We start from the raw sequence: 5,428 nt of genomic DNA on the forward strand, positions 1-5,428 counted from the left end.
ATTCCAGGCATTTATATACCCTGTATAAAAGGCTTTGCTCTTTCAAAAAATAGTATTTTATTTTGAAAGATTCTCAGACAATTGTTGCAATGATGCACTGAAACAGCCCTGAGTAGGCCTTGTATTTTCATCCTGATCTCTGAAGCGATGACTCTTGCCACTTCTGAGTCTGGGGAGGCATTTCTTATACATTGCCAAATGATGTAGTCCCAATGTAAGATCGATATTTTTATCATCTTATTTTACTGGGTTGTCATAGCATAGACAGCCTCACTAGATGAGTGCAGAGATCCTCTCAGTGTTCACATACATGTATAAGGAAGTCAGTAGATAAAGAGAGGCCTTTAAGTGCTAAACATTTGCAGCCACAGACAGACAGATGTTTATCTCAGGAGAAGTTTATACTGTCTTCTCTGTTTGAGGACTAGAAAGACAGTTTTCACCTTCAAGCGAAAGCAGGAATTAGATGCAATCAATATGTTCTGTAAAACATTTTCCAACTCTAAATAGTCTCCTGCAAGGTTGAAGCGTGAAGACCCTGGCATATTTCTAACAGAAGGAAGTCTATTTCTGGAATTCTTTGTGTGAGACGGAAAGCGCCGGGTTTGGGCTTTGTCGGGGGGGTGAGGAACTCCGCTTCTGTAGCTTGCCGTACAGCTCTGATAACACACCCTGCATCCCACATTGGTTTAGCTCATCCTAAATAAAGCACTCCCCTAAACACCACACGCAAGCCAGCCTGTGGCTGAGGCACACTGCAAAACCCAGGACATTTCAAAAGTCCTTATGTTACGCTGGCAGGCGACTGAGCTCTACACTACAGAAAAACCTGCTGCAGCAGGGCTGTAAATGTTGTAGGGGTATTTTCATTCCTGGCTCAGGGGATGGGATTCATGGCGGGGGTGAGAGCTGAGAGTGAAGGGGGGTAATGCGAGTCACTCGTGCGGTTGACAAACCCATGGAAGCTTCACCCCGGGGGTGCCAGGAGGGGACGATGTGGTTGTCCTCTCCTTCTGGAAACTAGGGAGACAGCCCTGGTCCGCGGAGCCTCATGCAACTGCTCATGCTGGAGCAGAAAGCCAGTGAGCCTGGCCTGTGACCTGAACACCATCTTCATGCAAGTTGGTTAGAAACACCTATGATGTATATTTCTTTTGGACTTTGCTTCCTCTGCATCGCTTCTGCCCTAAATAAGCAAAGCGGCGGTGTATTAAACAGATGTATGCAATGGGCTTACTCAGGTGCTGTTTCTGGAGGAGGACAGAAACAGCAGGTTTCTGTTGGAGGTCAGGACAGTCCCTGCTGGGGAGAGGAGCGGGCCAGAGGGGAGAGGGCCACAGGAGGAAGGGCAAGGCTCCAGCCTGAGCAGAAGCAGCAATGAGGTGCCCTTCGGGAGGTCATGCAAGGCTAAGCCCGATGTTTAAACCCCAATATCTGATGCAGGTCTTGTTCTGAAACACAAATACCATGAGTTGCTTTCATGAGAGAAAGACCAGCACGCCGATCCAGAACGGGAGGCAGGAGGGAGTGCACTGTGCAGCCCCGACTCAGGCACCTGAAGGTGCCTGGGAGGAGGAGAGGAGCAGCAGGGAGCGGAAGGCGGTGGCCTGGGCTTGAAGCCACAGATGGCTGAAAAAAGAGAGCGGGGTGAATTGCTTTTTGTTTCTTCTTCCACAGAAAAGTCTTGCTGCAGCAGAGGAGGAAGAGGGGAAGTGTTTTCAGCTGTGAGTGGTCCCTCCTGTGACACACACGAGATGGCTAACCGGGAAGAAATGCCAGGGATCTTTGCTCTACTTGCTTTCACATGGCAGCACATTTGTGAAAGAGATGTTTCAGCAGTGAGAGTTTAATCATGCTGATTTGATCAGGTGGCTGTTTTATTTTTTAAGAATTTAGCTACGTAAATGCAACTGTCTGAAGAGATTGGTTTATCATCATTATAACTGAGCAAATAATTCACAGCAGATAATTTATGAGCAGCCTTTTGCCTTTGCCTCTTCATGAAGTGATTAGACTGTGCTTAAAGCACTCAGTAGTCAAGAGTTTTAAATCTATTTCCTGGGCTCAGTCCTCCCAGGAGCCTCACAATTTGGCCATATTTCAACAAACCACTGACTTTGCCCTCAGCTTTCTGCTGATGAGCAAGGCCTTTCAGCTGCCGGAGGTCAAAAATAGGTGAGAGCTGCCAATAGGTCAAGGCACCGTGAGGAAATGGGGTCCGGACAGCTGGGCTGGGACACCATGGTCTCAGGCCAACTGGGCCTTGTGGGTCATGCTGGGAAATGTAACCCAGTAGGACACAGGTGCCTGAAAAAAACCCACCAAAATCCTGCAGTGAGGTTCATCACTTATACCGACCCAGGATGAGACTGGAATTTTTGGCACCCCCCAGCAAGAACCTTCCGAACACACACATGGTGTGCACCCACTTGCGTGAATGTTTGCCAAGTAATAAGCAGCATGAACACAGCCAAACTGCATTCAGGAACAACAAGCAGACAGTCTGGAACAGAATTCGCTCCGTCTTCTTTGTGGCTGGAGGGAAAAATTGCCATAGGCAGCGTTTTATTAAAAACATAATGCCAAAAAAAAAAAAAAAGCAAGCAAGAGAGAGAGACAGAGCTAAGGATCAGGAAATAAATTAATCAGTGCTCCTCTGGAAGCGAAGGAAGCCCTTGGGTCCCAGCACAGCTGGCTTGACAAGAGGACAATATTGCAGGTGCTCTACATGTGGCTCAGTTTGTTTCCAGGAGCATTCAGAATAACGATATCTTAATGCCTTTCTTTTTCTCCCCCCCGCCCCTCGGGAGCTGGGTCATGATTTTTTCTTCTTTTGTCGTTCATGTTTATTCCAGTAGCAGTTGGGAATATCCTAGAAGGGGGTGAAATCCCAATTGTGCTGGGAATTGTATGAACTGGTAACATGGAAGCACTCTGCACTGGGAAACTTTGCCACCCAGTTTAGGCTACTGCTTGGTTCTGTAGTAAACCTAAGGATTGCCTTCTGCACTGCACAGCTGGCACCTCCTTGCTGTGTAGCCTGGCGGTAAAATGGTGATTGACATGCTAATTAAGAGCTGCTTACAGAAGGATGTTGAACACCATATTTAGGATAAGAAAGGTGGGCAAAAGCCTTAATTGAAAAAATATTAAAAGGATATAGTGTACTTTATTTCAAGGATATTGTGTACTTCATTTCAAGACTGAAAGGTGTCTGGAGTTTGCCTGCTACAGTTTCCTAATACACTTTGTATTTCTTTTTGCAACACTTGCTTGCCTTGTTATACCAAAAGGACTTTGCCTTTGAGCCAGTGTAAACAGGATGTCAGGGCTTGAAGATCTTTGCCAATACACGGCCAGTGGTGGGGACTGGTGAGGGGTGGCCACTGCCACCAGCGCACCAGCAAACGCTGGGGCCGACCACAGTGATGCTGGGCTTGCCTAGGACTTGGCAGGGTGCTGCAGGAAACCACAGAGCTGAGGGCAGTGAGTCTTTGCATGCCCCTAGGGAAGCTGAGAGCTGTTTTGTACCCGGCCTTGGCTGAAGCAACAGCTGACAAGAGAAGGCTGCACCGTTAAGGCTTGCTGGGGAGGGGGAGGCTGTAGGGCACCCCACCATGCCTCAATGTTAGAGCAACTACAGCAAGGCTGGTGCTGGCAACGCTGCCTTGCAGCTGGCGGGGGTCCTGACGCGTCCCCACTGCACCCTTGGCAGCAGCCCTGCAGCAAGGCTCCCTGCAGGCCCCTCCATGCTCTCCTCGGGCAGCTGGTTTCAGCTGGCTGCGGAGCATCCTCACTCTGTAGCTTGATTTATAGTCTGGTCATACGGGGCAGAGGGTAGCTGGCTTAAAGGAAGAGCTGGTCACCTGCAGCTGTCTGCCCTGGGGGGGCATCTAGGCAGCGCCTGCTTCACAAAGCCCCCATTTGCCAATTTCAGACTAAATGTGGCCGCTGTGCTTTGCACCACGCCTGACACTGGCTATGTGTGTTTCTCTGTTTGGAGCACCAGGTGTCCAGAGAGGCTGTGAAATCAGTAGCGTTGAACATACTCAAAACTCAACAAGGTCTTGAGCAACATCATCTAAGCCACCTGTTTTGAACAGGAGCCTGGACCAAACGACCAGCGAGCACAGCGCCTGGACTGGAGGTCCCTGCCAGCCTCAGTTATTCTGTGATTCTGCTTGACTCATGAACGAAGACACCTGGGTGCCTGTTTGGGGAATCCCCATGTGGAGGTTCAAAAGGAGATATTCAGAGCAGCCAAGTGTGGGCTCTGGTGGAGGTTTTGGCACCAAAATACATTCCCTGAAAAAAAGGTGATGCCTGGAGAGTCTCAGATGCCTAAATCAGGCACTGGTGGACTGCATCCTCTGTAAAGGCTTAGAGTCAACCTAAGTCACACTCAAGGCAATTTTTTTGGTGGAGAGGGGGGTATCTCACTCTTTGTTTATGTGGTGCTTGTGTTCTGCATGTCTTCCATGGGAGGGATATCAGCTTAAGAAGGTGAAAGCTCTGAGTGGAGAGCAGTAGCTGTAAGGCACAAGCACATTACTCATACGCTTCTCAGTGACACAGATTTAGTGGGCTGTCTTCGGGCTCACTTTAATACCAACACCAAAATGGCTGAGGTTTAACTAAGGCCTTATCATAGAATCATAGCTCTGCAGACTGAAGAAGAAAGACCCATCACATCAGGAGAGATGCTGGAGCTGAGTAATGCAGCCCAATCTGCCCCCCCATATAACAACCAGCGCAACTAAGAAAAGGCGGAAAAGGCGATGGGTGACAGCAGTAGGTGACTCTCTTCTGAGAGGTACGGAGGCGCCCATTTGCTGACTGGATGCACTCTCTAGAGAGATGTGCTGCTTACTGGGGGCTCGCATCAGGGATTTCACCAAGAGGCTACGAAGCCTCGTACAGTCCACTGACTGTTATCTGCTGCTGTTGTTTCACGTGGGCACCAGTGACACAGCGAGGAGCAGTCTGAGGACTATCAAGAAGGACTACAGAGCCCTGGGAGCGGCAGTAAGGGACTCTGGAGCGCAGGTAGTTTTTTCATCAGTCCTGCTGGTCAAAGGGAAGGGGTTTGAAAGGGCCAGTCGAATCTGGCGAGTCAACAAATGGTTACGGGACTGGTGCCACAGCCAGGGATTCGGCTACTTAGGCCACGGGACTCGCTTTGAGAAACCTGGGGGCTGGTCTACTGGGGGCTGACAGGGTCCATCTGTCAGAGAAGGGGAAAAGCATCTTCGGTCGTAGGCTTGCCAAGCTGGTGAAGAGGGCTTTAAACTAGAGATGCCAGGGGAGGGGAACCTCAATCCATCCCATTCCTACCAGTTTGACGCCAGGGCCAGCAATAGATGCCCAGAGCCTGGAGAAGGAACGCAGGTCAGCAGGAGAGCGCCTGAAGAGCAGCACAAAGGAACTC

The sequence above is a fragment of the Pygoscelis adeliae genome, unplaced genomic scaffold, assembly GCF_000699105.1.
Source record: "Pygoscelis adeliae isolate BGI_AS28 unplaced genomic scaffold, ASM69910v1 Scaffold25, whole genome shotgun sequence".
Lineage (NCBI taxonomy): Eukaryota > Metazoa > Chordata > Aves > Sphenisciformes > Spheniscidae > Pygoscelis > Pygoscelis adeliae.